Here is a 5,486-nt window from a genome sequence, read left to right on the forward strand (position 1 = left end):
TTTTTTTTCTTTTTAAACTTACGGTTATTTTTTCTTCAGAAGCATTGTGTAAACAATCCAAGCTCTGTCAGTCGCTGCACCTCTCTGCTCTCCTTCTGCAGAGCAGCTCCCCGTGGCACAGGCTCCAGGTGTCTGTTCAGATGTCTGTGTGCTTGGACTTCTCAGGCAGAAGAGACGGATGTGATCTCCCTGCTCAGTCATAGAATCACAGAATGGTTTGGGTTGGAAGGGACCTCAAAGCCCACCCACCCAGACCTGCTGTCTGCAGGGAAACCCCACCAGCTCAGGCTGTCCAGGGTCCCATCCAGCCTGGCCCTGAGCACCTCCAGGGATAAGGCACCCACAGCTCTCTGGGCAGCAGTGCTGGGGGCCTCTCTGCCCTTTGAATAGATGATTTTTCCCTAACGTTCAACCTCAGTCTCCTCTCTTTTAGTTTAAAGCCGTTCCCCCTTGTCCTCTCACTGCAATCCATGATGAAGAGCCCCTTTCCATCATTCCTGCAGGGCCCTCTTTAAATACTGGATATGGGTACAGCTGTGCCCGCAGCCCTGCTGGCGACCATTCTGTGTGCAATTGCTTAAAATAACAGCAGTGCTTAAAATAGCCCCATTTTCTCTAGCCCAATACTTCACTAAAGACAGCAACCACAACAAGGCAGGGAAGAGCCCTCCCTGGAGGAAGCAGCAATAGGAAAAGCCCATAAAGCCCCACAAAGCCCACCCAGCTTACAGTGATGGCTTCAGGGCAGCAGGGTTTTGTTCTTTCCTTGGAGCTTTAGGTGGCACTGAAGTGATTTCTGCTTGGATTTCCTGAGAAGCAAAGCCCTCTGGATGGGGTGGGGGAGTCAAAGGATGAACAAAGCCATGGGTGATACCTCCAGGAAGGCAGCAAATGGGTTTTTCAGGTAAAGTCGTCAGAACAGATTTCTAGGAAAAAAGGACCATGCCTTCATGCAGTTTATAGACTTGTATTGAGAGCACTGACATCAGCATCTTTGTCCAGCTCTTCCTATTGCTCAGTGGCTTAGGCTGAGCTGAAAATAAAAACAGAATGGTGGGAGTGCAAGCAGAGCTCTCTGGGACTGTGGCAGCCCTGGCTGTCCTACATTTGAGTTTCTTGCATTGCAGGAGTTCAGATAACTTCTAACAGCCCTTCTATCTCAGGGTTGTTAAAAGAGAGAACTTATTAGGCTGCAGTTGAGCTCATTTAGTAACTGACAGTAGTTTCCCTGGCTGAAATTGCTGCTGTTACAGCAGAACCAGCAGCTCTCCAGAGCAGTGGGTTCAGCAGGAAAGGATGCAGCGTGGGGAATCCTGCTCTGTGCTGCACCCTTCCTGGTGCACGACGGCCAGCAGGGCTTTTCTTCTGGAATGGGCATGGTGGGCATGGTGGGGATGGATTGACAGTTGGATTAGATGGTCTTAGTGGTCTTTCCAGCCTTAATGATGGTATGATTCTGCTCTGAAAGCAGGGGGAAGTACAAACCGCTTGGGTTTCTCCTCCCACCAACTGTATTTCACTTCCCTTTGGCTTAAAGCTTGCCAGATCCTGAACTGCCCTTGCTGGGAAGCAGGGTCCCAGGTGTGCAGGTGAAGGCCAGGACTCAGCCATCCACCCAGCCTGGGGTCTGACTTTCATGGGCAGCCCGTTGCTGCAGGAGCACAGGAAAACCCACCGTGCTTATTTAAGTTGGTAAGAGAGACATTTTTCATTCTTTGCAAGGGCAGCTCGAGTTAACACACACACACACACACACCAGTTTCACACTGGAGCTGCGACCCATCGAAATACAAATGGCTGTGGGGGAAAGAATGAAGGAACCTTCAGCTGAAACCCAGGCAATGCATGGCACGGGCCCAGGGAGCAGGGGCGGCTTTGCTTGGCTGCTTGGTGCATCTCACAGCCCCCACGGGCATCACCCGTTGTCCCATCCCCTCCCCGGCGGCACCCAGCACCAGTGACCCCAATTCAGCCTCTCCCACCATCCACCAACCAAATTCCCAGAGATGAGGTCTTATCTTCATTAGAATGTAACGAAGGGAGATATAACATCTGTGCCCAGCTCTCATTGGGCACTTCAGCCAAATCCCAAACAAGTTAAAACGCTGCTGCTGAAGACGAACAAACAAACCACCAAGGTTAGCAGCAAAGATTTTGGCAGATAAGAGCATTTATCCCACCAGGGAAGGTATAACAACATCATTTCAAACTCTGCTTGAGAAACATTGATTTCCCTCTTTACTTTTTACGCGCTGATGAGAGGATCCTTGCTTCCATGGAAGAAAAAACTCAATAACTGAAATGAACACAAATATTCCGTGCGCTGTGTTCAGCTGGGGAGACCCCGGCTCCTTCTGCAAGGGATTTCAGCACTCATTAAACAAATGAAGAAATTACATCCGAGGCACCAAGAGCGATTTTAAATGAGGGAAGACATTTCCCACGCGGAGCACAATGCTGGCAGCAGATGAAGACACCAAAGCTGAGGCGATGATTGCACTTGAGATAAACGTCTCCTCAACTCCTTTTATGGTGCCTTCAGCAGCCATCGCTGCACAGCTGCACCATCTCGTGGTGCACCCACACCCTGCATGGCCAAAGCCTTCCAACCTTCATTTTCCTCTCCATTCTCCGAAGACTTTGACCAGAGTACAAAACCCAGGGGCACCCACTGTCAGGCCCTGCCTGTCTCATCCCAGTGCCACAAGGTCACCCCATCACCCCTCCTTTCAATCGCAACCATCATCATCTCAAATATTTGCCCCCATTCTTTCAGTTGCCATTTCAAGACCTGCTCAGTACGCAAGGCATCAGGACCAGGAAATGATGATTTGTCTACATCTGCCTCAGCTGAATTACTGACAAGTCTGTAGATGGTTTGGAGACCAAGGCTCCATTGAGCTAAGTGAGCCTCCCAAACCCTCACCATTTAGAGAAATTATTAGAAGGCAGTTTAAGGGACACTGAGCCAAGGCAAGTCCCCATCCAAGCTCAGTCTCAGCCCAACTCTCACACAGTAAATTGCTCTGCTCAGCTGGAAATAGGCTCAGCTCTTGATAAAATCCTTCCTCCTCCATCTCATAAATGTGTTTGCCCACGAAGGTACAGAATGGCCAAAGACATCATTGGCACACAAAGCCAGGCCAGATGGGGAACTGGGCAGCCAGGTCTAGTGGGTGGCATCCAGCCTGTGGCAGGGGTTGGAACTGGATGACCTTTAAAGTCCCTTCCAACCCACGCCATGCTATGATTTGATGATAAAGTGCAGCAATTCCACCCATCACCCTGCTGGTGGGCCTAATGAGCATCCTGTAATTGAATGGAGAGCAGCAGGAATCCAGCCAGATGAGGGAGTGGGGCCAGTTTGCTCCCACGTTGCTTTGGTTCCTGTTGCCTTCATGTTCACCAAAATCATAGAACATCCCAAGTTGGAAAGGACCCACGAGGATCATTGAGTGCAACCCCCAGCTCTAACCCAGTACCACCCAAACCCAACCCCAACATCTGAGAGCAGTGTCCCAGTGCTCCATGAGCTCTGGCACTCAGGACCGTGCCCACTGCCCCTGGCAGCCATTCCATGCCCATCACCCTCTGGGGCACAGCCTTTCCCTCAACCCCAGCTGCCTCTACCCTGACAGCTCTCTGCTGTTCCCTCTGGCTCTGTTGCTGCACCCAGAGAGCAGAGCTCAGCGCTGCATCTCCTCTCCCTGTGAGTGGCTGTATGGCCATGAGCCCTCCCCTCAGCCTGCTCTGCTCCTCCTCACACCCCTTGCCCTCCAGACCATACCCCATCTCTGTTGACTCTAAAAGCTTTACATTCTTTCTTCTCAGCAGTACCCACACCTGCATCCAGTGCTTGAGGTGAGGCTGCACCATGCAGAGCAGAACAGGACAAGCCCTCTCCCTACCCAGCCAGCAATGCCACCATGGTCATCTTGAGCCAACTCATTGCATACACCAGTCCCACCAGTTCCTTCCAGTTTGCTCAGGGTACAAACATTGCTTGGCAGCAGATCGGTTGTCACCCGACCAGTAACAGGCCCCTCATGCACTCACAGTGGGCAATTCTGATGTTTCTATCGATTGCAAAGGGACAGATGGTAGCAGAGCACATCTGCACAGTTCTGGAACATCTCCAGGGATGGTGACCACCCTGGGCAGCCAGTACCAGTGCATCACCACTCCTGTAGAGACGAAATTGTTCCTAATATCCAACCTGACATCGGTGGCTTCGGTAGCTGCAATCTCTTCTATCCAAATCTCAACAGGTGAACAAGAAAAGAACAAGGACTGAACCTAGCTTACCCATCAGGGCTTCATCTTGACCAGAGTCTGTACTTGGGCAGGAAAGGAATGAGAACTTTCTATCCTGCAAAGAAAACGGTCCATTGCCAAGCCAGTAACTCTTGGAACAACCCCCAGACTGCGTGTAGCATCTGTGGATGCTGTGCAGTTGTTAGTAAGGTTGAAATACTCAGCCTGCTGTGTTGAGGACAACAGCGATCCTTGGTGGTGCCAAATAGGGAATCCTCTGCTGGCCCACCAGCCTTGGTCCTGCTGACCTTCATTTCTCTGTCCCAACATCTTCATGTGATGTACATCCCAAACGTGGCTACAGCACACTGGGAGATCAATGTGAAATGAAGCAATGGTGGTCACGGAAGAGAGTGTGTCCTCTGAGGTCTATGGGTATGGCCAAGCTGATGCAGCCACCATCTCAAAACTTCAGTCTGCTGCCGGCTTAAAGGATGCCCAACCCAAGTCAGTTTAAACCGTTACATGGTGAAGGTGCACAACTGCAACGCAGATCTACTTTAATAGAGAAGTGACTTGACTCAGTAAATTCAAGCTGGTAGCTTCCAGAAATGATGCTTGGGCAACCCCAGGACAACCTGCTCCTCTGCACGTCTTCCTCTAAATCAGCATTTGAGAAGGAAGCTTTGTTTGCCAGACCAATCTATAACTCAAAGGTTGTTTCTTTTTTGGAAGCTCCAGGTGAAGCAGCACAGGAGTCCACAAGAACTCTGTGCTCCTGAGCACAGGGACGACGAAGGGCTGCAGCGCTGCCATCCACGCCAGGAACAGTGCTGGGGGCTGCGGGGCCTGGAGCTGCACCCACCTGGAAAAGCCCAGCAGGCGGTGCAGATGTCAGAGCAGATGGCTTTCCTTCTGAGTCATGACACAACAAAAGGGCAGAAGCAGCTTGAAGGCATGTGCACAAAGGTAGGGACGTAGATGCGTTTGGTTTTGGAAGTGGTTTCAATCACTGGGGACACAGCAATGATATTTTTCTCGCTCCTCTGAAAGTGCTGTTTTGTGAATTGTGAGATAGTTTATGTACTGAGCTAGAGGCAGGCGTGTTTACCCTAAGCAGCAGTAAAGAGGTGGGTAAAACTGAAAAAAAACCACTACCCAAAAAAACCCAACCCATCAGAAAGCGCAGGCAATCTAGGTCATTCCAACCAGTCACAGGAACGACCCCAAAT

The sequence above is a fragment of the Centrocercus urophasianus genome, unplaced genomic scaffold (genome assembly GCF_019232065.1).
Source record: "Centrocercus urophasianus isolate 14NV4802_14NV808 unplaced genomic scaffold, USGS_Curo_1.0 seq_16, whole genome shotgun sequence".
Lineage (NCBI taxonomy): Eukaryota > Metazoa > Chordata > Aves > Galliformes > Phasianidae > Centrocercus > Centrocercus urophasianus.